Here is a 27,879-nt window from a genome sequence, read left to right on the forward strand (position 1 = left end):
ATCACCCCTGAAAGAACCATACAGAGCAAGTTAACCCAAAGTAGGTGGCTGTCCACGGGGCGTGCGTTTTAGGCAATTGGGATTATATTCAGAAAGCTCACCTGCTCGCAAAAGCTTAACTAAAGTGTGTGGGGGGGCAGCTAGCACTAGGTCCCAGGAGCGGTGGATAGGATAGACTAAGCATAGCACCAGACCTGGTCTTAGATCTGTGCGATCAAAGCCCTGGGTTGCAGTCCCCCACCCTTAGGCCCATCTTGTTGGCTAAGGCCCCTCTGGGCTATGCTGACCACATACGATCTCCAGAAGGATTTCAGCCAGTGGAAAGCAGTGAAGAAGCCCCACTCTTCACATTTCGTCAAAGCCAAAAGAGAAGCTATAACAGGCAGGCATAAACTGATCCTCAAGTTTAGGACTTATTAAGTGACTTGGGGGGGGTCCCTGGGCATCTAAGACTCAAAGACTACACCCACACACACACCAACAATAGAAACCCCTACTTCTCGGTTCACTTTGGAGGGATGTGGCGCCCCTGTTTCAGCGCCCCAGTTCACAGCCGGTTAAAAAGAACAAGAGGCTGGGCGAAGGGTGGGCGGCTAGGGTCTGGCTCCATCTCATCCTTCTCCTCCCCCCACCCCCCGCCTCGCAGCGACGCTGATCACTGTGTCGCCTTGGTTCTCCAGCGCGCGGCGCTGCGCCCGCTTTTATCCAGAGACGCGTCGCTTCATGCGCTGACAGCGCGGCTCAGCCCGTGGGGCTGGAACCGAGTAGCATTCGTTGAATCTGCGGCTTTCATGACGTTTCCCTACGAGATCTATCACTTTGCTCCTAAACGAGGATTTATTCCCCCTGCCACTCAAGGCTTTCCCCCAGTTTCCTCGCAGCAGGGCTCCCTCCTCCGTCCCTGCCCACACGCGCACTCCTCTGCCCCGCGGTGGCCCCAGCGCCCAGCCCTCCAGCCAGAGGGAGCCAGTCACCAGACGGCAGCACCTGGCTGGAGAGGTTGGGCGGGCCGAGGGTGGGGATCCGCGGGAACAGGCGAGCCGGAGCTGGAGCAGGAGCTGGACCAACCGCTAGCAGCAGAATGGAGTCTCCCGAAAGCCTGCCGGGGCTGATGTGAAATTGGACCATCTGCTTCCAGTTGGTCTGTTTCCTCCTCTTCTTGTATTTTCTTCCCTTGCCATCCACGGTGGAGTGAATTACTGAATCTTGCTCCGTTCCAAGAGAGGCGATGAGGATGGAGTGAACCTACCCTGTCCACCACAAGGTAAGCAGTGCGTTGAGTTGCTGAAGGCGAGGAGCTGGCATGAATCCCAGCCAGATGTTCCGTGTCCTAGGATCCCCGAGCGAGCCTTCAGGTCCTGGCTCCCAGGTCCCCAGCCCCGCTGTGACTGTTTGCATTCCCTTCTCAGCGGAGACATGATGCTGAAGTCCACCAGAGGCAGGAAAAGCTGCCTTTGGTTACATAACCAAAAGGAAATGTGTCTCATAGGGTTTTCATTAGCAGCTTAAAAACTCGCCTGGGTGGGTGGCAGGAGGAGGGGTCTGCCTGCCCTGGGCGCGAGAGAATGGGTCAGCTACTGTGGACCTCACTCCAGCACCCCTAGTGAAGATCAAACACACAGATGATCCCGCAGGCAGGGGCGGCTGGCGGGGTAGGCAGGGAGAGTTGGGAAAGCCCATTGTCTTGGTGGAAAGCTGTTCTGTAGCCTTGTTCTGTTTGGGCATAAAGAGGAGAGGATGCGAAGGAGGAAAAGTGAGCGGAAGGGCGAAAGCTGTGAGACAGGGGAGGACTTCACATGGTCTTCATCAGTAAACCCGAGATGTGTCGCCCGCTGATGGAAGACAGGGACTAAGATGTCTCTACAAGTAAACTAACTGAAAGCAGGAAACACCAGGGTCACACCAAGTCTTTTAGGGGCTAGATGAGTCTACTGACTTAGCTTCTCTCCTGGGTATGGGTTCACTTGCATCAAGACATTAAGCTTGGGTTAGTTTTTTAACTGAAATGGTATTCTTATTCCCCAAGCCCAGTGAAGCCCTGGGTGGATCCACAGGTATATATACAGGGTTCAATATGGAGAGAGTCTTGGGGTGGGGGAGAACAGATCTTCATGGAAAAGGTCACAGAAACAATCTGAGCTTAGTGGAAAGGGAATAGCAGAATTTTCCAAAGAATCCCTTCTCCACCTCCACTTTCCCCACAAAGCAGGGCGGGGGGTAGGGGGAGGAGGAAACCCTCCAGTGTCTGGGAGTTGGCAATCCATTATAGCTTCAGTGAGCTCCCAACTGCTTTCTCCTAAGTCCCGGGGTCCTGGTGAGCTCTCAGGTACTGAGAGCTATGCACGTCCATGCAAGCACTATGCCCTGGCTACCTTTCTTTTGATGAAAAAAGAAAAATGGAGAAGGACAATGTCCGAGAAAGTGGGCTTGCTACAATCAGGGCTGAGCTAACTAAGCTTCGCCCATTTTGCCTGGAGAAGGAAGGAGCTGAGTCTCCATGGCGACCCAGGTGGGAGGGGACATAGCAGCTCCAGTGATAGGAAAAACCGTTGGACAAAACTTTCTTGGCTCCAGGCAAAGATATGCCCACCGTGTGCCCTATGGGTATCCTAGGGTATCGGCTGGGTCCAGCTCCCTAAGAGTGATCCACGAGAGGGCACTTAGATCCTGCCCAGGCTCTCCTCCAACATGGCAAAGTTTCTCTTGTCCATAGATGCCTTTCTGAGCAGGTTTCGGGTTCAGCACCAAGGCCAGAGCAAGGTGCCCCGGGTTCACCTCCCTGGTGGGATAGCTGCTCCTAGCAAGCACTAGATTTTCTGGTCATGGGAAGGCAATCTCTTCCTATAAAATTCCCTGCCCGTGCTGAATACGGGTGTCAGATTATCCGTGGAATTATATGGCACATAGGAGGAGCTAGCAAATCAACCATTTCATGCATGATGGTGCTTCAGAGTAAGTGCTCAAAATAATACCAAAACCGCAAAAGACTAAAGCTGACCTGAGAACATAGAGAGGATCCCTCCTCAGAGAAAGAACACACACACACACACACACACACACACACACACACACACACACACACGATCAGATCCCAAAGAAATCAGTTGTATTTGAACCAAGTGTCTGACTCACAGAAAACATCCATGGGTTCCTGCCTCCCCCACAACCTTCTGTAACTTTCTTTTAGACATAGAGTTTTGGGAAGGTGCCATGATAGCATTCTGACCAGTAAGAGACCAGCCAACCAATTCCTGCCTAGGGTCCTAAGATCCAAGAGGGTAGAGAAACAGTCTGCCCTTCATCCATTCTTGGCTGGATCCTCAGCACCATAAGGGGCAGGAGTTAGGGAGGTAGAAGCCGGTAGTGAGCTCTACTAGCCAGCTTATGAGCGAGGTAACTGTTTTCCACGATTGCAGACACAGTAAGATGTTCAGGAACCGTTCCTATTGATATAAACAAAGGAGAACCTGTGCAGGGAGAGAGTCTAAGCATTCAAGTTCATCTGGACATTGATTCAGGTGAGTATGGAGATCCACTCCATCTTACCTTACTAGACATTGGTCTGCTTAGCTTTTTTCCTTCAGAGGCTGTGGCCCAACTGATTAGGGCTGATGAAAACTAACACAGGCTACCGAACCAGTCAGGTAAAAGGCCCTAAGCAGTGGCATCCAGACACAGTGGGTACAACTTAAAATTAGCACCAAATCACCAAGGTTTAGGGAGTAGAAGTGCCAGGAGCAGCTCTAAGGAAATCCTCTCTTGAGGAAACATCTCTGTGTTGATCTTAAGGTGGTACTGACTTGTCATTTATTCATAAAGGCAAACACAACTTGGTATACAACTGGGCTTCCCAACACCACTGAGGAGGGATACTAAAGAAAATGCATGCTGAGCCCTTGGAAGGCGGTTAAAGCAGTGTGCATGTATGCAGCTGTTAGATGTTTAACTCACCTCTAGCTGGTGAAGCTGGGGCTGTGTGTTTCGACCATGGGGAAAGGGGTGAGGGGTTACACCGGTTTTTGAATTTCAGATCCTGATGGCTGTTGACAAGTTTGTCCATGTTTTAATTTATACGGCTTGCTATCTGAAATAGAAGTGATGTGTAGAATATTTTGGGACTTAAACAAGCTGTACTCTGGCTTCGATCCATCTGCTATTACCAACAGAAGGAAAGTGGAGATTAGAGGCACGGAACAGCAGAGGCTGTTGGATAGGGAAAGTGGCCTGCCTATGCGTTTTAAAGTTCAAGTTCTCTCGCAAACTTTAAAAGAGAAGAAGGCTATATAGAAAGCGAGAATGGGAAACGGCTCTATCTTTAGCTCTAGTGAATTCCGTGTGATAATCAGTTGATTTCTTGCCCAATAGCCTTTATTCATAGTGGATCCCATGCGCATAGATTCGGTACTAATTTTCTGAACTATGACTTGCTTACTTTCTGGTGGCTTATTACTGAATGAGGTGCCGCTGTGTCCTGCGGTGGTCAACAGCGCTCTCCAGTTTACCCATTGCACATAGGATCAGTTAAGGAGAGTGACTTCCTAAGATCCGTCCCTGCATGTAGTTCCGATTCTCATTTTTGAAAAATTACACGGATGCCTTACTTTCGTGTCTCCGAAACAGCAGCAAGCAGCACGTTTGTGCCTATGGCCCAGGTCTTTACGGTGTCTGTAGGATTCACGTAGATGGTTTCCTCTGAGCTGAGCAAATGCTTTTGTTCTCTCCTTCTTGCAAACCCTTTCTACTTTGCGGATTGTTTAAAAATGGGAAAACAGCTTTAGAATAAACATCAGGAAGGCTCATGGGCTTACGTGAATAAACCCTTGTCGAACCTTAGCTCCATCCCCCAGATGTTTACAAGTAAAAAGTGAGTCTGCCATCCAGGGTTCAGTGCTGATGGGGATCAGCATAAAGGGAAGCTCTCCCTAAAACAGAACAGAACAAAAACTCACCCTCCATCAAATAAAACGGAAGTAACGTGTGGGCTTGAAAGGAAAGCAGGCCAGAGAAAAGCGGAGGAGGAGGAGGGGAAAGGTCTTGTTTTTCTCCAAAGCGATCATTCTTCCCAAATCACATTTGCAATAGTTTGCATGGGAACTTTACGCCTGAAGGAGTCTGATGCTTGAATGTAATTAATTCAGATTTAGAACTTAATGAGATGTTACCTGTGATCGCCTCACTTTGTAATAATTGTCCTGTACGTGCCGAAAGAGAATAAATTCATCCTGGGCTTTTACCAAACTACGAGATTTGCTCTTAACAGGAAAGTGGAAATCGGTTGTTATGCTGAGAAGGTATCGAAATGTTTCCAAAGCTTAGAAGCTTCATGTTAGCTGTAGCCTCCACTCACGGTAGCTGAAGTACTTGGGAGTCTAGCAAAGCGGCACGCAGCCATTCGGGGTAAAATGTAGTTTGAATACTGACAGATAGTTGCTTCTAGAAATAACTAGGATCCACTACAGAGGGGGTCCTAGAAATCACTGTTACCTTACTAATGGGGTTCAAGCCTCATCCTTACGATGCCTAAAATATGCACCTGCTTGATCCATTCAAAAGCATTAACTAAAGGCAACATTACCTGCCTTCGGTACCTTTAAAGGTACCTTAATCTATAGCCTTCATCCAGCCATACCCCAAGCCAATCATATGCATTTGCTTATTGGTAAATGGTTACTTAAAGCTTCGAAGAATCACTTTACTCAGTGATTAGTGTTCAGATAGCCATTGGAATTAGTACACTATTATAAATTCAGGAAGACTATCAACTTTTCTAATTGCAATACAGAAAGTTAATGCTAAATTTTATCCAAATGGTGATTTGATTCCCCTCTGTGCAGCTGCACCCAGACTGAGCTGAGGTCCTTAACCCTTTCCTCCTACGTTTGTATCTCTTCACTACTCAGCTTTGATCCGGGACCATGGACTATGAACTGATGATGCTTTTACTGAATAAAATCTTAGCTAAGTCTCCTCCACCCTCCTCCCCAGGGTCCAATCCTTGGCCACAGAGTCCTCATTTACGGTGTCAGATCTTAACAAAAGAACTGGCGGGGACATCTGTGTGAGAGACAGCTGCCGCGTGAGACAGCTGCGTGAGACAACCGGAGAGCAGTAAGGCACTGTGCAAGAAACCCATTTGCAGGGTTAGGTTAGATCTTGGTTCTGTTCTCTTTAAACTTGCAGGCATCTTCTTTTTCCCTGTGCAACATGAGAACTGGCTTACTTGTTTGTTTGTTTGTTTGTTTGTTTCCTTCATGTTCATCCATCGGAAATTCCTATATGTGTGTTCCAGTTTGCTTGACAGGTAATTTGTTCCTTGGTTAAGAACCCTGGCTGGCTCTGGAGTCTCATAAATGTATTTAGATGGAGGTATAAGTGTATTAGTCCCTTCTCTCTGGATTCAGTGGAGTCAATGCAGCTGTAAAACAAAGGCTCATTACTCCCTTGAGCCTCCCTTGCTGGCTAGAAGAGGCTCTGCCCCTGTGTCTTCCTCATTCAGAGATCCAGGCTGAAGGACCAGTTTGGTCTGGAACACTCTGTTCCCAGGCAAGGAAAGAAGAGTGTCAGCTAAGCCACACCATTGCCAGTGGCTGATGGGATGGGAATGTGGCTCTCCTCCACAGTGAGAGGACACAAGCCATTCAGCAATGATGATATCACACACTTCAGTTTCTTCAAGTGCAGGACGTCTGATGGTCGCACACACCTTTAATCCCAATACTCCGGAAGCAGAAGCAGGTAGATCTCTGAGTTTGAGGCCAGCCTGGCTTGTTTAAAGAGGTTCAGGATGTCCTAGGCTGCATGTTGCGACCCAGTCTAAAATAAGATTTAAAGAAAAAACAAAACAAACAAACAAACAACAACAAAACGACATAGCAAGTGGATAACCAGAGACAATGGAAGGGATAATCTGTTACACTAGTTGCAACAACTTCCTGCTTTAGCTTCCCAGTCTATTCGGTGAAAATAATGAAACCAGGATCTCCCCAGAATGTCAGGGGGACCGGGCAACAGTGCACACACCAGGGATGTCAGGGGGACCTGCCTACAGTGCATAGCTCTGAGCAGCACCCAGCTTGAAGGGAAACTGTAATGAGTAGCAGACACCGCTGTGTCTTCGTCCTCAGTGAGGCTGAGTGTTATGCTGTAGTCACGGCCCTCATCCAAAGGTTTTCTAGGCTTTCGGCTACTCTGGTCTGGAAACTAACATTTGCCCTGGGCCTTTTGGGACAGCACACATCACACGGGTCTTGCTGGCGTGTGGTTCTACTCTATTCTTCTCACTGATGTATAAGGAAAATGGTATTGTTGGTGTGTGTGCAAACAACAGAGCATATACAGTATTTGATACTGTGACCTGAGGTCCTTACCAAGTGCCTTGGATTAGATCTCCCGTAGAGAAAGGGGGCCACTCTCATTGGATAACTGCGACAACGGAAAATCCCCAAGTGAAGCAATTTAACAGAATAGAAGGGTTTTCTCACTCCTGTCATCGGACTTTGCTGATGCTACCTGGGGACCAAGGTGGACGAACACTATTGCTTTAAAACACGAATTCCGTGTCCTTCCGAGTGTTAACACCAGCTAGCAAACAAGAGTGAGAAAAGGCCATTGCTGCTGCTTGTCTTTTAGAGCCACACCTAACTGAAAGAAGACCTGAAAATCAGAGCTCAACTCTGCCCAGGACAAACTTCTACAGACTGCACATTGGAGACATCAGCGTATATATATATATATATATCGTCATATATATCATTATAAATGTGCGGCACCAAAAAGACATAGCTAATAGAGTCAGGAATAAGAAAAAGAGGGGCAGAGTAAATGCCATATCCCAACCATTCCAAGGTCTGGGGCAGAGGTTGGAATTTGGTGGCGGCCGTAAGCCATTCTTGGGTGATGTATCATTTAACATATATTAGCTGGGATCTCTTGACTTCTGGAGTGGGTGTAGCTGGTGCTTAGCAAAGAGGTGCAAATCCATATGATTTGACTTGTGCTCGCTGAATTGCCGGGGTAGATGCACAGCAGAGCCCACTTCACAGGAGTGGCTTTCTAATCCTGACAATTACACCCACACTGTGTCTAAGCATGCTGGAGAATTAGATGCTGTCTCCCAACACTGGGTGCTCACTGTTGACTAGCAATTTGCGTTTTGTTTGGCATCACGTAGCTGTCTATAGGTTAGACACTCGCTGTGAGCTTGGGTTGAGCCTGCCTAACAATAGTCCGTGTTCTCCTGAAAACAAACCATTCCCTTTATAAGCGATGTTTCAGAGCCTCTGCCTGCCTCTGGGAAATCAGGTACCCTTGGGGACTGAGTTCTCCATCTGCCTAGAGACAAGGGGCGGGGTCAGTGCTGAGGCAAGGGGCGGGGTTAGTCCTGAGGCAAGGGGCGGGGTCAGTACTGAGGCAAGGGGCGGGGTCAGTGCTGAGGCAAGGGGCGGGGTTAGTCCTGAGGCAAGGGGCGGGGTCAGTACTGAGGCAAGGGGTGGGGTCAGTACTGAGGCAAGGGGCGGGGTCAGTGCTGAGGCAAGGGGCGGGGTCAGTGCTGAGGGAGAACAAGGGAGGGAGAAGTTTCAGGACAGTGGAAAAAGCTGAGAGGCAGAGCAGGAAGAATCAAGGTAGTGACTGCCATGTTTCTATCTCTCTCACATCGTTTCTGCTCCCCAAATTCAGGTGTCAGAGTCACAGACAAGAGGTGGGGGGATGGCTCAGTGGTGTGAGGATCAGCGGGTAAATAGGACAGTTTACCTGTACTTATCGCATTCCAAAAGGAGAGAGAATAGTTCTCTGGAGCAAGATGGCTAATTAGACAAACTACTGAGCTCTGAGTTCAATTGTGAGACTTTAATACAATGAATAAGATAAACAACAATCAATAAAAATTCAAGATTTCAACTTCTGGCACACACACACACACATACACACTTGTGCACATGTGCACATGCATACATATTTGAACAATCATACACGCACATATACACATGCACTCACATGCATACTCATATATGCACACATGAGAGGGTAAAAACCCACAGTCCATCCATACAGGATCCAGCGTGAAACAGTAAAGGCCACGGCTACATGCCTTCCACAGACGACTTAACTGAGCTAAAGAACTCTTCTCGACCACTCTAAATATCTTACTGTTCCAAAATAAATAATGTCTCCTGGTAGATGTGTGCTTTATTTATTTGTACATGTGTGTGTGTGTGAGTGAGATGGTAGTGGAGCTGCGTGTGAGGGTGACCTGTGCATGCCCTCGTAGGTTTCTATTGTGGTGATGAAACACCAACCAAAGGCATAGCAGAAGCCTAAGAGGGCCTTCATCTTGCCCCACCCCACCATGGAAGCAGAGACAGACAGACACAAGGACAAGAGCATGGAGGGGAATGACCTACTCAGAATAGCAGCCATGGCATCAGTCGCTGGGACAACGGCTTCCTCAGCAAATCTCTTCTTCAGACACTACCTCCTTGGCTTCCCGGCACTGAAGACGAACTCTGCAGGACATGCTCCAAGAAGGCATGATGATAATGGGCCGTTATCCCTTCTCTCAAAGTGTGCGGTCTCCGTGGTAACAAGGAAGGGCAAGCGATTCAGTTCGCTTTCTTTCTCTTCTTTTTCTTTTCTTTTTTCGTTTACTTTCTTTTTCTTTTCTTTTTTTTTTTCTTTCTATTTTTAAAATTTATGTGTGTGGGCATGTGAGCGCAGTTTCCCATGGAGGTCAGAAGAGAGCATCAGAGCCTCTGGAGCCTGAGTTACAGGCAGTTGTAAGCTGCTCGTGTGGCTTCTGAAAATTGAACCCAGAACTTCTGGACAAGCAGCGCAGGCTCTTAGCCTCTGATCACCTCTCCGGCAGCCGGCAGCTCTTCCTTGAAGTTCTCAGGCATGAATAAAAGTCAAGAGTCACTGAAGAGTCAAGCAAAGTCACACATACTCGGTGTCTTAAAACTTTTGTCATCTCTCCTGGAGTAGCCAGGCCCAGAGCGGTGAAGGATCTAGACAGAGAAGACAAGAAGAGGAAGATAATGGACCGGCTTGTGTTAAATTATACACAACCGGAAGGAGGACTCCTTCATTGAAAAGTCTCTGCTTTGGAAGGTCCCTCCTCTTATCAGCACTCGTGGAGCAGGGGGTTTGACCAGAAGCCAGGGCTTCTCAGGCTTTCCTGAAACACCACAGATGTGTCTCTGTGGGCAGAAAGAAGTACCCACACGAGAGAAGTCACTTTCCTTCAGTAATTATGCCCCAACACACCAGAGAATCACTAGAGAGCTGGCTTCCAATGCAAAGTCCCTATCTAACCCCAACACAGTGATCTGAAGCTCCAGTACTGGGCCAACCATCTGTACACCCCTCTGGGGATCTTGATGCGCACTGAAGTTTGAGCTATTCCCAAAGCCTTTCCTACAGTCTTCCAGAGTGAGGAAGTCTGAGGCAGGCACCCCCTCGCAGCCTCGTTCCACAGTGAACGCTCACTGAAGACATTGCTCACTGAAGAGCCAGCAAAGTCAGGCTAAAGATGGAACAGGGACCTGCCTTCCACAGCTGCGGGCCAGTCTGCTCCTTCCACAGCTGTGGGCGGGGCTCCTCCTTCCACAGCTGTGGGCGGGGCTCCTCCTTCCACAGCTGTGGGCGGGGCTCCTCCTTCCACAGCTGTGGGCGGGGCTCCTCCTTCCACAGCTGTGGGCGGGGCTCCTGCGAGACCACTGCCTGGAAGAGTGGGAGGTTTCAGTCCAGCAGGTCTAACTGGCCTGATCCTTCCAGGTTGCAGATTATGAAGAAGCAAGATTCCCCTGCTTTCACTATGTTAACCATGAACCCACCCAGGTTTTCTTTACTCTTGGAAAATTACTCTTTAAATGAAAGGCAATATTGGCAAGTAAGAACCGTGTACCACATTAAGGAAAATGAATAGAGACCTTATCGGGGCAGATACTCCTACAGGGAAAAGGAGAGATTATAATCACATAACGTGTATTTTAACTTAAGGCATCTCCTAACATCTTCATATTTCCAGAACTCACCTTTCAAATAGCAACATTCTATACCATCCTAGCTCCAGGGATTAGTGAAGCCAAGTCAGTCTGAATAAGTCAAATCAGGGCCTTGTAATAGATCACTTGTCCAGCACACACAAGAGCTGTGTGTGTGTGTGTGTGTGTGTGTGTGTGATTATGTGTGTATATGTGTGTATGTATACGAGTGTATGTGTGTATGCATGTGTGTAAATATGTACATATGTGTGTATGTGTGTATGCATGTGTGTAAATATGTGTGTATGTGTGTATGTGTGTATGCATGTGTATGTATGCATGTATGTGTGTAAATATGTACATGAGTGTATGTATGTGTAAATATGTGTGCATGTGTATGCATGTGTGTAAATATGTATGTATGTGTATATGTATGTGTGTAAATATGTGTGTATGTGTATGTGTGTGTAAATATGTGTGTACGTGTGTATGTATGTATGTAATACGTGTATATATGTGTATGTGTGTATGTGTGTATTATGTGTGTATGTGTGTGTGTGAGTCTTAGTATGTATATATATGTGTGTGTATATGTGTGTATGTATTTGTGTATGTATGTGTATGTGTATGTATATGTGTATATGTGTGTGTATGTATGTATTTATTTTTGTGTGTATGTGTGTATATGTGTGTATGTATATGTATGTGTATGTATGCGTATATGTATGCGTGTGTATGTGTATGTATGTGTGTATGTGTGTATGTGTTTGTATGTGTGTGTATGTGTGTCTCTGTGTGTATGTATGTGTAGGTGTGTATATGTGTGTGTGTGTATGTGTGTGTTCATGTGGGGGGGAATAGCAGCACATGAGCTATGATATATACAATAGGGCCATTATCTATTACTCATGGAGAAGCCAGGGCCACTTATTCCTATCATAAGTGAGTGTGGAGATCTTTGAGAAGTGACTTCTTTAATCGGGAGCAGCCCAGATAATACACAAAGGATTTTTTTATCTGGCAGCCGTGAGTGAGGCAGGCTTGAGAAGAGGCATTAGGTTTAGGAGACAGCTCAGAGATAGATGAAAAAGGAGAGATACCTAAGCATGCCCAGAGCAGTAAACTAGCGACAGAAAAATGGTATGGGTTCCATGCTATCAGCAGTGCTGAAAGCAGGTGATCACTCATGAGCTCAGGGAGCCAGCTGATGATGGAGCCTGTCCAAGGAAAGCTCCCACACTGTGCCCCGTGAGCAAGAGGAACCACGCATGGCCAGCGTCCAGGTGCAGAGTGCTGGTTCCAGGGATAAACAGCCCTGCTGGGAAGGAGGCTCCTGAGCTGCTGCACCATGGACTCAGAGCCACACGCACCGGCTAGCAGCACTGGCTAGCAGCACCGGCTAGCACATCTTTAGGGACAGGTCCTTTCTCATACCCTTCGGGGAACATGCAAAGCTGGCTACAAAGGGAAATTAGTTAATCCTGATGACAGTGAGTTATAGAATGGCAGAATGGTATTTGTTACTCTTTGTTGTTGGGATGAAACACCATGGGTGGAAGCAATTTATAGGAGAAAGATTTCATTTGTACTTCAGGTTTCAGGGGGAGACTCTGTAATGGCGTGGGGGGCATGGCAGCCGGGGACCAGACAAGGAACTGAAAGTAATAAAAGGTTATAAACTACCAAAATCCCAAGGAATCACTTCCTCCAGCAAGGCTCCGCCTCCCAAAGGTTCTACAACCTTCCCAAACACCACCAAACTGGGAACCAAGTGTTCAAACACCCAAGACAGAGGAAGGTGGACATTTCTCATTTAAATGACCCACAGAGGCTGGGTTCAGGGATTACAACACCGTGCAAGGGGTGAAAATCGAGGAAAGGTATCCCAAGTCACTGTCCTCTAGGAGAAATTAACAGGATAAATTAGTTGTTTAGATCACTCAATCTGAGATGGGGGTGGGGGTGGGGGCAGACGGCAATGATGTAACTGTATCTGTTAAGTCTCTTTTGCCCAAGGTGTTAGGAGTTTAACAGAACTACTAGAGAGTAGTCAAAATCATGTTCTTTGGAAGGTGAAAGCAGACTCTTTTCCAGGTAGGCAAATTGTAGACACTTCTGTAAGGTCAGCAAAGACTTCTGTGACATCAAAATGTGTGGGTACTATAGAGGAGTCTGGGGCAGGGGCGTGCGTGGGAAGGAGTGTGAGTTACATGGTGTAGCTTACATCAGTGTAAACGCTTGTTCCAACAAGGGTTGGGAATAACCTGGTGTGTCAAGGGGAACAGTCGGATGATGTTTCCTTCTCTGAGGCGTGCAGAAGCTGGAACAGTCCAGGTTGTCGGTTTCCGGTGGGGCTGCGTTGGTCCTGTCCTTTGAGTTTGCTTTAGCTAGAATAGTTGGTAAGATGCTTGCCACACAAGGGCGAGGACTGAATGATCCCAGTATGTAATAAAAGCCAGGTGTGAAAATGAATGCTCAAAATCCTAGCACTGGGGAGATGATACAAGAAAATCCCAGGGTCTCACTGGCCAGCCCGCCCAATCTAATCGATAAATCTCAGATCCAGTGAGAGACATGTGAGGTTGACTTTTGGCCTCAACGTGTGAGTGCGTGCGCACATGTGTGTGTGTGTGTGTGTGTGTGTGTGTGCGTGTGTACTGTATATATAGTGTGCATAATATATATATGCGCCCAGGCATCCGTATATAGACAGATGGAGACACACAATGTTTCAAAATCTAAGACTATGCTGTTGCCTATAATCATACTCCCTTCAAGAGGTCTGAGAATCCAGAGGCTACAGTGTTTTACGTCCCACAGAAAGAGCTTTGACAGATCCAGGGCTCTGCTGGCTAAGTGGTCTAATCTCTTTTTGTATCACATTTTCCAGTTACAAAATAGGGATGGAGGAGGAAAACTCACGCCAAAGTTCTTTTTCTTGCCCTCCATCGCTAAGAGGATGTGAAATGTTACAGTACTTTTAACGCGTTAAACTACTTTTTTCGGTCGGTGCTGGGTTACTTTGTGAAGCTATATGTTACTTACAGAGACACTAACGGGATGTTCAGGGGGTAACTATGAGGCTTTGGGATAGTTCTGTGACCACAGCACATCAGACATCTTGCAGGACGCACGAAAGACCTCGGATCTAGAAAGCGTCTTTCCTAACAATTGAATTTGACATCTGGGTTTGAGTTCAACTTAATCCTAGGCTGGGGAGATAACCCAAGGAATTTACATGGGTCAGACCTGTTCACCAGGTAGAAGCAACACTAAGGTCAGCATAGTGGTGATTTCCAATGAGACTCATGCTATGCGTGCTTGGGTTTGTGAGGTGGGAGGAGCGCCCCACACTTGCGCCTTCAACCAAGGGGTTCTTTTCAGATCCACCCTGGAAAGCTCTACCCACAGAAATGGTAACAGAGTGAATTTATGCATGGTCCCACTTTTAGAAACTAACCCACTTTCTCTGAGCTTGCACTGGAAGAAGCTTCCCTCCCAGTCTTGACTCTTTCAATGTTTGAACTGTCCTGGAGAACAAGGACACTCCCCACAAGGCTTATGGTGTCTATGCTCACGCAGCATAGCTAGCAAAGGCAGACTCTTGCCCACTGCTCTTTCCCTAGGCCTTCATCATCTTCGTGCTGTGCTTCATTGTGTCACTGGGACAAACACCATGACCAAAGCAATTTAGGGGAAGAGCAGGTGTCTGTGGCTCACCCTTCCGGGTCACATTCTGCCAGATGGAATTCGGGGCAAGAATTCGAGTAGGCACTGAGTGGGAAGACTGTGTAAATATATCACACAGCATGACCTCTGACCCAGGAACTAGCTCACAGCCAAAGAAGTACAGTAGCAACCATAGGAGGGTGCTGCTTGCTGGTACACAGGCTCACACTTAGCCAGCTTTCTGAAGTCGTTCAGGGCTACCTGCTCAGGGAATGGCACCACCCACTGTGGGCTTAACCATCCTGCATAGGTTAATAACCAAGACAATGCCCTCAGGTGGATCTGATCTAGGCAATGCCTCAGTTAAGAATCCCTTCTTAGATGACTCTAATCTGTGTTAAATTGACAGCTGAATTTAACTAGGTAACAAGTCAGCTGTGTCCAATGTGAGAACATGGGAATTCAGAAACACAAAATTGAAAAAGGAAGGCAGGTATGGAGCATGGGAGTGGGAAGGAAGGAAATAGGGAAGGGATGGGAGGGAGAAGGGGAGGGAGAATAGGAGAGAGGAAGACATAAGGGCTGAAGAGAGGAGTTGGAGGGAGGACATGATGTAAGCAGTCGACATATCAGCATGTCATTGTTCTAGCTGAAACTGGATCGTTTTATAGGCACCACTTTCTTTTCTTACCAAACACAGTTCTTGGTGCAATTCGTGATCCTGGTGGTAGCCGACTTGGAGGTCATAGAGGAGAACAGAAGCTGGCTTGGCTGGTGATGGCTCGCACAGGCAGCTCTTGCTGTGTAACAGACCAAGCATCCTCCAGCATTGCCCACCTATTCTCTCTTGGCCTCTGAAGACCAGGACTACAAACTTAGTAGGGTTGGGTCCTCCTGAAAACACATATTGTACTTGAACTCAGATTCTTTAGGATGCATCACAGAGACCCCCCTTCTCTTGTTTATTGCCTAGGAACAAGTTCCATTCCTTAGCTCTCCTTAGGTGCCTCCTAATCTTGCCGTGTGTGCCCTTCCACAGGTCCTTACAAACTGGACCTTACTCAAGCTTTGCTTGTCTCTCTCATGGAGGACACCAGGCTTTTTTAAACACTAAATTGAGTAGCTTCACTCCACTCGGGGCCATGATCTTTCCTTAAAGTCAGCCAATTCAGATTCTCAGTGACAATATCATCAGAGTTGTCTAGTTTCATATCTGAGTAGCCCAGAGAAGGTGTGTGTGTGTCCAGCAGGCAGCACAAATCTTGGTGATCACTTTCTGATTCCTCTTACCATAATAGTGTCTTTAAAAGGCTTTAGGGGGTACCAAGCAAAACTAGGTGAGACCCTTCCCTCTTCTCGATCTGAATGAAGGGCTCCTAAGCCATACTCTTTTCTGGGAAACAACTCCCAACTCCAAAGGATCCTTTACCCAGGTACAAACCTTTGTCCAGATGCAAACAAGCTGACTCGAGCTTAAGAGGGCGAGGGGAAGAGATCCTCACACACGGATCGCCCATGCTGAGGAAGCTTGGCATACAACAGAGGGCCAGCAGAAAGGAGGTGAAAAGGAAGGTGATGTCTCTGAGGACAGGAGAATCCGGATGGACATGAAGGGAAAAAACAGGAGAGAACAAGAGAATGCAGCCAAAGCCTGAGGTGCAGGGCACAGGTTGCCACTACTAAGTCATGAGTTTTGCTACTGCATTCTCACTGTAGACACAAGGCACACCTATCAGTGACCAGTGAGCAATGTGGCCCAGTGTTGTGGCTTCAACGTTTGGTCCCCAGCTAGTGGCATTCTCTTGTTAGTTTGTGGAAACTTCTGAATGGCAGGGAGGGGCACAGGCAGGGCTTGAGGACTACAAGCTGGATCGGCCCAAACAGGGTGCACTGAAGTGAAAACCACCACACAGACCCAGCCACCTCAGCTGCTGTGGTTCCTTGACACAATGGACTGTATTCTCTGAACTATAAGCCAGAGTAAATCTTGCCTCCTCAAAGATGCTTCTGTCAGTTATTCTGTCACAGAAACAGGAACCAGTAGCTTGAGCCCTGATGCTCCTGAAGACGTGGGCTCCCAGGCTCAGCCCAGCGCCTGGTCCCACTCCAAGCCTGAGCCCTGAGGGTGAGACCAGGAAGACGTTCTGACAGCACAGGGTGAGTGGGAGCAGACACGGTGTGGAAGAAAAGCCAGAGATTCTCTGAGTACAGGGCAACTTGGAGCGGAAGCAGGCAATAAAATCTCTTTAGACGGCTGTAGTGGTACACCACAGGTTAGAAGGTGAAATCAAAGTCAACACAACAGCAGAGCAAGTGCTGAGGAAGGGCATAAGCAGCTGAGGAGAAGAGGGTGGCAAGGAGCTGAGGTTGGGGCTCAGCCGCTGGTAGCCCCAATCTGCCTGTAGCCTGGAAGGTAGCAGCAGGGTGGTGCCTGCACCTCTGCCCACAGCATCAGACGGTCTTGCTGCTGCTGCAGAAACATCCTTAAGTAAGATAGGTGCAGGGAGCCTTGACCTCTGAGTATATATGCACATACCAGGACCTCGTGACTGAAAAATAGTTGTTCCAGGTTCCTTGGTGCAGGGAGGCAGTTTTCAAAGTCTGAGGATCCTTAGAGAGCAAGACTGTCTTCATTGTTTTCAATCTTCAGTGAAATTTCTTCTTGGGGTTTCTGGGCATGTCTCTGAGGTGAGCCTCCCACGCCTGCACCCCACCTACAAGAAGCTGGAGCTTGTCGCGTGGAGCTGGGCTTTTCTAGGGCTACTGCTTCCTGGAAGAAACCAGAGGGAGAGATTGGATCCACCTAGTGTCACCAAGGGACAGTAAATCCACTCCCTGCTACCAAAGGGTTTCAGACACTGTTATGTCTGTGTGCTAAAGAGTCCATTGCCTTCTGTGCATGGGACTCAGTCAGCTCAACATTTCTAGAGCATCCCTCTCCCCTGACATACCTATTATCCAGAAACTGATACTAGACTGTCCTGTGTATCCCAAGTACTAGGAGGCTCATCTGTCCACCCCCAAAGCACCATTCTGGCCACACCATTGGAAACTGGAGAGAAAAGTCTTTCTGTACACACAGATATGGCCGCCCCATACAATGAACCCAGGCAGCATCTTAGAGGAGCAAACCTGGGGATGTCTCCCTGAATTCTTACACCTTCATGCACCAGATGGGAAGATGTCCACCCTCTCAGATGCTTCCAAGCCCTCCAGAGAAGCTTTGCTCTTTGTGAGAAATTCAGTCATAAGATTCAGGAGTGCCCTGCACAAACTTCTCCCTGTTTGTAATAGGCCTGCTTTCCTCTCCAGGAGCAGGCCAGATTCAGCTGCCCATAACTTGCGACCCCCCCCCACACACACACACAGCCTGGGCATACCCCTCCTCTCAAAGTTCAGACTCTGAAGCCTTTACCTCCATTGCTGCAGGGCTTTGGGAGATGGCTGGAGTCAGACAGGATCACTAGGTAGGTCTTCATGTTGGAATTTGCAACCATATAAGAAAAGAGTTTTCTCATGCATGCACCAAGGACATGTGAAGACACAGGGAGAAGGTGACTTCTTTCTCCTTGGACTCCCCAGCCTCTGGGACCATGAGAAACCGTTTCCTCTTTGGTCCTCATGCAGAGTCCACGGTTTGTGCAGCTCAAACACACAGAGCCTCACGCCAAGAACGCCATCCTCTGCCGCCTTTCTCTGCATCAGGAACACACTTCCCACTCCTGGCTGTCCAGCTCTGGGCTGGCTCCAGATCACCACATCTCCCTCATGTTCCTCATGCAGAAACTATGCCTCTTCCAGAGACTCCATTTCCTACCCAGCCTTCCCTCCAACCCACAGCTCCTGAGGACAGAAACGACATCTCATCAAAAGTAGATAACACTGCCAACTTTGGCTCCTGCCTCAGAGAAGGGGCGTGGTACACACCTACTGAGCCCCCAAAGGAAACTGGCAATGATGGCCTCACCTCCATCCCCCATGCCCAGCCTGAACACTGCCATCTTTTTGAAATAAGAAGTGGGGTACCAGCAGACCAAAGGGTTGTTCTGCTTCTACTTCGGACTTTACAAAGAACACCAGACATCTTCAGATCCAAGTTCAGGAGAGTTCTGCTGCTTTTAAACACTCCCTTACCCAATCCAGCTCTCTTCGAATGCTACCACAAGCCGAAACGCACACATACAGAAAGAGATACACAAGCAAAGAATGAACACATTGTACAGAGAGGAGAAAAAACAGAAAAAAGACATACATGCATGCACATGCACTCATGCACACACACACACACACACACACACACACACATACACTAGCATACATACATTCACATAATCACACACACTTCGTTGTGAGGCAGGCATTGAGGTTTTCCCAATATCTGGACATCTGCTTCAAGCTCCACCATGTCTATTTATAACGCTAGCACATCAGACCACCACAGGCTTTCTCATGGGGAAGGAAAACGTTATGTAGGGCAATAGGCCTCCCCTTGTGTCTGGCACTGACCTCAGGTGAACCCAAGCAGGATGCAGCCCGGCTTCAGCTCACACGTGGCCGAGTCCACGACAGACCACATTTGTCACAGCTGACTCCCTGGCAAGGCGCCCACTCAGCTGAGGCCTCAGTACCAGGAAGCCATGAGGAAGGGTGCGGAACCACACAGATGATTCGAAGGAAGACACTGGGTGCGTGGATGCTTTCTGAAGTTTGACAGCACAACCCGACTTTGTTCCGAAGACATCACACTTCCCTTCCGGGTCCTCAGATCCAGCAGTGGCTGGCATCCTGACTCATGCTCCACAGAGCTGCCTCAAACCTGTCACGCCCAATGGATGAGAAGCAAGCTGAGGGCATAGCCCGCACCTTGTCCCTGTGTACTTCCAGCCTTCTGTACTCACTCCACTCATTTCCTTGGCTGCACGTAACCCAATCGGGTACTTTATTGACTTATACGGCACCCTTTTGTCTTTCTCGGTTGTTCCAAATTATAATGAAGGGGCATGTGCAAGCCTAAGAAATGATCAGCGTACAGCTCCTGTCTTCAGGAGGCACTGAGGTGGGTGGGCCTGCCGGGTGGGATGAGAACTGAGTGCATGGGGACATCACAGAAGACCACTTCTTCATCACCAGAGCATAGAGCTGACCCTTGCCGCAGCCATTTCTGCCTTCTTTCCCATCCTCTCTCTCTCATGCCCCCTTCCCTCCCTCGGCAATTCAGCGATGGACAGTTTATTAGAACCCTGGGTGTCGAGACAGAATCTCAGATGAGCAAATACAGACACAGGAGAAGCAACCAGGTTTCCTGGTGTTGACCGCCAGGCCTGCCGCTGAGGATGACTGTCACCTGAGTCCTCCCTGGCTTCTTCCCACAATGCTGCACTGGCTTAGGGTCAGGGGTCAAGTGACCAGCCACAGCAGTGTCTACAAATCCATCACTGCCTTCAACTCATCTAACTTCTCGCCTGGCTCAAAGCACTGCTAAATAAATCATTGCAAGCCCTAGCAGCTATTTGCTTCGAATTCCAAATCACGGTTTAAGGGAAAGGGGTTGAAAATGAGCGTATCTATGAGCAATGCTTATTAGCTCAGCTCCTCTCTGGAGAAGGTAATTCTTTTTTGTGTAAAAAAAAAAAAAAAAAGCCATAAACGAAGCAATAATCACTCGGGGTTACGACATTATGACTCTGCACCCAGGAATAATTCAATTGTCCTCAAAGGCTAGTTATTTTGAAGGTGGCATTTTGACGTGTATGTATCTTCCCCGGGGCCTCCACTGCTCAGTGCCAGACGCTGTTTTTACAGTGCCCGCTGACAGCGCCTTGAACAGGTTTCCACAAGAGCCTCAGCCCCCGAGGAAACCCTTCAGCCATGGCTCCCCCAAGGTGTGTTTTCAGATTCAGTCCCTGTAGCTCTCCTTGAAGACACTCGAGGTCCGTGGATTTTGCCTTCTTTGTTTTCTTCTCCCGGCCAACAAATTAAGTCTATGAACTCCTGGCGTGCGTGCAGGGAAGAGGCAGACAGCATACGTCCACTTTGGTTTGCAATGGAACCCTAGCATTCTATTAAGTTCACAGAGACAAGTGTCCGAGACTCACATCCCAGGAAGTGTGGGGCCCAGGCAGAGCAGGAAGGCGCAGGTCTCATAGGATACTGACTGCCAAGCAGACCGGAAGTGGGCGGAACCCCAAAGAATCTTCTGAGAGAAAGAGCCAGCTCGGTCTATACGATTCTATCTCAGTAGCCTGCAGCCTAGCCGGTATTTGATACCCCTCATCCATTCACACTGTGTTCGTGGGCAGAAAAAAAAAATCCTTGCTCTTTCCCCTGTTTGGGGGAAGCAAACTGCTCCTCAGGATTTTATATGGAACTCTCTGAATTTCTCGGCCGAAGCAGCGTGGGTATCAGAGGCCCTGGCGCCTCTCACGGCAAATGATTGGGTAATAGTGACAGGCGTTTTCTCAAGCAGGCGGCTCCTCGTGAATCACTGATGGGCATATTTGGTAGTAGAGACTGCAGATTTGAGAGGTCATAGGGGCAGAAGGTCACTCTGGCTGGGAGTAGACTTATCAGAAGAGAGATCTGAGGGAAACACGGACCAGCGGGTGAAGGCTCCTGCCTTAGCATTGTGTCATTATAATCAGGTCATTTCTCAAACCAAGCTTCGTTGTAGTTACTCGGTGTGTATATCTACAGTTCATGTGCAAAGCACAAGACTTACAAACACAGCCCATGGACCGGCCAGGTGCCAACGCCTTAATAAAACCACTGGACATCAACTCCAGGGCCAAGCACTTTGAAACAGGACTAAAGAGGGTGAAAATGTTAGGTTTCTCTGATTGGGGCCTGCCCGTAGCTAGAAGGCAGTGAGTCACTGGCGTGCACACCAGGGAGAGACAAGCCATGTGCACTCGTGTTCTACAGAAACTAAGATGGCTGCCCCCAGCTTACCCCGATGCTTCTGCTCCAACATACGGAAACTGGTGGCTGACGTTACCTTGAGCTGTGATGGCTTGAACATGAACTGTATCCCATGGGTTCCTGTGCTTTAACACTTGGCAGTCCTGTTTGGGGAGGTTGTACAATCCCTGAAAAGGTGGTCCTAGTCCGTAGAAGGAGGCCACCATGAGTAACCCTTGAATGCTTGCCCCAGCTCTGCTTCTGGTCTGATTCTCTCTGCATTCTGTATACCAAGGTGTGAACAAGCCACGTGCTGTGAGCTCACCATTGCAGACCAAGCTATGTCAGCCACAAACATGTCTCCCTTGGCACAAAGTTATGAGCCCAAGTAAACATCTCTTTGCACAGTTGCTTCTGTCGGGATTTTGTCATGGCCAGGAGAAAAGTTGTAGGACTGGAGGGCTGTTTTTGTGCTATGTATCTGGAACTACATGTGTCTAATTGTGTATACTTAAGTGTGCATGTGTTTGTTCATACCTGTCAACCCACCCTTTCCAGCAACTAGTCAATCTACCAACTTACCTATCAGTCAATGAACACCCACTATCTATACATAAACCTGTCTACCTATCTATAATGTATACTTCGTTTATAATACATGTTCAGATAAAACCAAGATGTCTACACACTAATACCACAGGGTTATTATAATATGCCTCTTTGTGCTTTATTTTCTCCATCTCCTAGGATAAAGGGTATTTCTTATACTCTCATACCAAAGTGAATATTCGTTAACATAGATACAGTGGTATATACCAATAATCCTAGTACAAGGAGACTAGGGCAAGAGAATCAGAAGATTGAAGCCAGTCTGGGCTATTTAATGAGTTCCTGGTCTACAAAAAGAGACATTGCTTCCAAAAATTTATATAATTGTAAGTTTGACAATGCTACTTGCAAAAGGAATGAGTAGTTGGCAAGAACACTGAAATCCAGGCCACTGGGGATGGTTCCTTGGGGGTGGTGATGTCTGAGCTGTGTTAGTTAGGGATTTGGACACAGGATTTCATCTTGAAACCTTGGCTTGCTCGTGTATATAGGGTGTATATCTCAAAGCATCTGGTACGGTTATCTTGAGCCCCTTTATGTGACCCATGTACTGGCCCTGGTCAGTACCAGCCTGTGGCCAGTACACTTGCCCAGGACCTGCTTTAACTCGTGATCCCACACCTACTTCTTGAGGTTCTTAACAATGCTTCAACAAGTATCCCTGTGTTTTGTTTTGCACTGAGCCCTATGTGTGTAATTAGACAGCCAAATCTGAGCCTGGTGCCATCCGCCGTCCTATGGACTTTGCATTATCTCAAAGCTCAGTACTCAGTCCAGCTTACTAATCACCTTGTAACAGATGAGCCTCCAACAACACTCCAGGAACTCTGGATGATTTAGTAATCAAAAAATAATAATAAACTACGGACCGAGAGGCTCCTGCAAGCAATACATGGGAGAGGCTGATGCTGGAGTTTGAGGAGAGGGGTCAGACAGTGAGAAGGGAAGAGCTGATGGCTTGTCTGTCTCCTATATGTATTCCCTCTGGAGAGAACTCTTTGTTTTATTTATTTTTAACATCTCTCTCTGTCTCTCTCTGTCTCTCTCTGTTTCTCTCTCTGTCTCTCTGCCTCTCTCTGCCTCTCTCTGCCTCTCTCTGTCTCTCTGTCTCTCTGTCTCTGTCTCTGTCTCTCTCTCTCTCTCTCTCTCTCTCTCTCTCTCTCTCTCACTGTGCGTCTGTGCGTGCCTGAGTGTGTGCGTCACATGCCATGTCACATATATGGAGATCAGAGTACCTCGGGTGTGTTTTAAACCTGACCTCTTGCTGCTCTCCATTGTGTACACAAGGCTCATTGGCCCACAGGGATTCTCCTGACTTTGTCTCCCACCTCACTGTAGAATCCCCAAGATTACAGATAAACATTGCATCTGGCTTTATGTGGGTTCTGGGGATCCAGACTCAGATCATCTTAGCTTGCAGGGCAAATTCTTTACCCAGTAGGTTGTCTCTCTGGTTTCTAACGTGAGTTATTAATGAAAGTGTTTGAATACGCGGTCATAGCTGACATCAAGCTCTGGGCTAATAAGTGTGCTGCTTGTGACACTTACTTCCTGTGGGTGGCTGACCCACAGAGCAGGCTGGTTGAAAAGATCCAGTGAGAATGTGGCTCAGTAGCCACGCCTGTCTTCCAGGCTTTATCCAGACATCCCCAGGGACAGACTTTTAGAAAAGTCATTAACACGATCCAGCCTTGATTTACCCAACTATATTTAAGATTCTCAGTGACGGTTCCCTGGAGTGTGTGAGGGAACTTGCCACAAGCTGAGCCAGGGATAAGTAAATGGCTGTCACAGTCATTAGTTAATACAATAGCTCTCTGTGATTTTTTTTCTTCCTTTTTTTCGGAGCTGGGGACCGAACCCAGGGCCTTCAGCTTGCTAGGCAAGTGCTCTACCACTGAGCTAAATCCCCAACCCCGCTCTCTGTGATTTAAAATGACTGCTGTCTGCATAGTTGTATCTTCCCTTCCTCTGGATGCTCTGCCAGGCAGGCAGACAAGAGGCATCTCTCGCCTGTGAGCCACGATTTCCAGCCCCTGAGGCAAGGATACTGTGGATGAACTCAGAATGCAGTGCCTGGAGTCATTCCTGTGTTCCAAGGTCTCTCCCTGAGCCTGGTAGAGACAACTAGACTTTTCCAGGGGCTCACAGAGATGATTAACAAGAGACAACCTCATATGAACTAAGCGCACTGAACACCAGGATACAAGGTACAGAGCCAACCTGGAAAACATCTCCTTAGAGGAAACAAAACTGATCAGAAACCTGACCTGGGAGCCTGGAACCTGAGGTGCAGCTGCCCACTTGGAAGTGAGTGAGTGTCATTAAGCCCCTATAATCAATACCATATCCACACTATAGGTTGTGAGTCCTGAGGAGTCCCAAACCTTCCAACTGGTAGCCAGTACACCCCATTACCTAACCATGAAGGGAAGCTGCAGGTCCAGGTTCAGACCTTAGGCGGCCAATCCCCTGAGCTTCCTCATGTGTTCCAGGTTTTCTGTAGTGTTTGATTTCTTCAGCACCACAGATGCATGGTTAGACTTCCAGTCTGGGGTAGGCCGCTCCACCCTGTAAGACACACACTCTCTCAGTGATCCTTGCAGACGATATTCCGGTGCGAAGTAGATGAGTTACCAACTTAGTTTCAAGGAGCTCTCCATGACTCTTTGTTCTACACTGACCAATGCACGTGAGCTTAGCACCATCCGTGCCCCAGACAACTTAACTTTGACGATGTTTCCACCTTCGCTTGTTTAGTGATTAGCGTCCTCCCGAAATAAGAGGAGAGCTAAACCGTATTTTCGTGGCTAACTTGCCTTGTAACCATCTACACACGGAGAGAAAAATGAAATCCATATGTTTCTAGCTTATTTGTTATTTTAAAGCCATCAAAACATTTTAACAGCTGCTTAATGCCCAAGAATCATTTTGATGTTTCTTAATAGGCTTCCAAAAATGCTTTGCCTTAAAAAAATTAACAAAACAAGAGAAGAAACAGGTGGCCATGCTTTATGAATGAGAAATACAGCAAAACACCCAGCCTCTGTTGCATCGGGCTCACCTCACAATACAGTCCCACCTCCCTGTCACCTGCCAGCCAGCATGCTACACATCCATCTACAAAGCCACACTGGCCCTGGGATGGCTTCTTCCAGATCTGAACAGAAGCCACAAGTCGCATAAGAAGGGTACCTACAAACATGGGTTCAGTTGTTATTCTGGGGACATCTCAGAACCCATGTGAGAATGCCCCAGACTCTTGTCCTTCTCAAAGGGTACAGTTGGCCTCTGCTCCTTGTCTGTCCTCCTCTGACCAATCTGCCAGGTGGACAGGTAGGAGGTGTCCAGGGTCCACATCTGCCCTCATATCAGACCATGATTCCAAGTCACAGAGAGCACCCAGTCCAGACTCAGGATGGACCTATACATTAATCTATAGATACATCAAAACAGGGCATCTGTAGGTCAGGGAAAGGAACATAACATACACCCTGAGGTGACAAGGTCCACGATGTCCTCTGCTACCTTCCTGTCTTGGTACTAGGTGTAGCCTTCACTATCACCACCACCACCACCACCACCACCACCACCACCACACAGTCTTTGGCTGTGATCATTCTTATTTACTGTTCCTACCAAGTTCTCACCATGCAGAGAGCATGGAAGAGTCAGTGAGGATCTCAACATCAAGACAAGAAGTGGAAAAAACCCACCAACCTGGGGATTCCGAGATGATGGTGCATCTCTCAGGGTTTGAATTAATGATGGAGTTAGTGCTGCAGACTGGAATTCCCCCAGCTCCCGCCCTGAGGCTCGTGGGAGAGGCAGGTCAAGTTCAGGACCAGAGACAGCGCCCACCCTGCAGATGAAAGCCAGGAAGAGACTGAGGAACCTGTGGTCTTCAAATTATCCTTTGCTGTAAGAGGACACCACTGGAAAAACCATGGCAGACTTTGCCCAATTCTTCACAAAATAGGGGTGCCTGATTATAAAAAGAATTGATTTGTGACGTTGCCCTGTGTTTGGATCCCCTCGAATGATTTTAAACTACCTCAGACGTCTTCTCAGGAGCTGCTTTTACTCACACAAAAGCGATTTCCCAAATTGTTTCAAATACATTTCCACTCCTCTTTCTGGAGTTTTTCAAGTTATTCCAGCAGAGCTCTGGAAGCAATCGGAGGGATGTGTTTTTTGCCATTCAGTCTGGGTTTGGGGGAGCCCAAGAGACAGCCCTAGGGATGGGTTGGATTGGTTTGGGTTCCTGCCAGCAAGGTACCTGGGACTCAGCCAAAGAGATAAACATTGGGCTTCAAGCGAAACAGATGTTTAACAGGTCCGATCCGCTTCTCAGATCTTTGCTCAATGGCAGCTCTTGCTGGTATTACTGCCTTTACATCTGCACATTGATCTGGTCAGTGTTGCAAAGCCACATACCTACCTGTTGTCAGGAGGCCAAGAGCAACCCTTCATGGGCCACACTAGAAGGAGCAAGAAGTTCCCACCCACGACACACATAGGAGAGCTGAGATCTTGTTTTCGTTGTTGGACCTCTGCAGGGTCTGGAGGAAACAATGTTTCAGTTTGCATCCACCTGTGCTAACCCTCTGCTTGTCAGCTCCTACTATCCCTAGAAAGCTGCCTTCCATGATCCAGTCAGTCCCTCACTTAACCTGCTATTACCAAAGCTAAGGGGCCTCAGCCCTCCAGTCAGCCACAATGCCACAGGGAAAGGGTATGCAGGCTTCTAGAGTTCACCCCCTTCGGGAACTAAAGTGGACAGACCTTGCTACCTAGCTCAGAAGCACGAGTGACACATAGATCTGAAACAAACATCAGGATATGCTATGTTGCCCTCAGGGGGAGAAGACCCAGAGTGCAGTCAGACCCTGTCGTGTTCCTTCATGCCCCTCCAGGCCATCAGTCACCTGTAGCCTGTGTAAAAATCCATCCAATTTCTGTCAGAGTTTGAAATGGGCAGATGAAGTGTCAGCACATTGCACATATGTGAGGGCCTGAGGCCAGTCTCACTGTCCAAACCCAGCTCCGCTAGACATGAGAACCATAGAAACTGACAACTGAGAAACGGCTCTACACTGAAAAGTTGAGTTTTTCCTTTCTGGATTGTGTAGACACTTTCCAGATCAGCTCTGCAAATTCATACACGAGACAGTGCCTAGCAGACAGCAGGTATTCAAAACTGTCATCATTAAATTTTAGAAAAGACAATAATATGGCTCGATGGGGAAGAATGCTTGCTGCTAGGCCTGATGACCTGAGTTCAATCCCCAGATCCTATATGCTGAAAAGAGAAAACAGACTCTGACCTCCACACATGTGCCACAGCATATATACACTCACAGGCACATATACATACACACATGTACATATACATACACCCATGAGCACATATATGTACACACATGCACACATGTACACACACATGAGCACATGCACATACACACATGTGCATACACACATACACATGCACACACATGAGCACTACACATATATAACATGCAAACATACACACATGAGCACATATATGTACGCACATGCACACACATGTGCATACACATACACATACATGAGCACATACACACATGCACACACATGAACATATACACATATAGACATGTGCACATACACATGGACACATATACATACCCACACATGCACATACAACAATTAATTGATTAGATTAAAATTTTAAAGCAATAAAATT

General features: G+C 47.8%; 1 protein-coding gene across 1 annotated transcript in view; it reads left to right on the forward strand.

Annotated features, from left to right (window-relative positions):
- Positions 1–696: 696 nt before the first annotated feature.
- Kcnj6 (potassium inwardly rectifying channel subfamily J member 6) overlaps positions 697–27,879 on the forward strand; it is a 241,910-nt gene continuing 214,727 nt past the window's right edge. Inside the window, 1 exon segment of the mRNA XM_032900377.1 lies at positions 697–1,264. The gene's annotated coding sequence lies outside the window, so the exon portion shown is untranslated.

The sequence above is a fragment of the Rattus rattus genome, chromosome 4 (assembly GCF_011064425.1).
Source record: "Rattus rattus isolate New Zealand chromosome 4, Rrattus_CSIRO_v1, whole genome shotgun sequence".
NCBI lineage: Eukaryota > Metazoa > Chordata > Mammalia > Rodentia > Muridae > Rattus > Rattus rattus.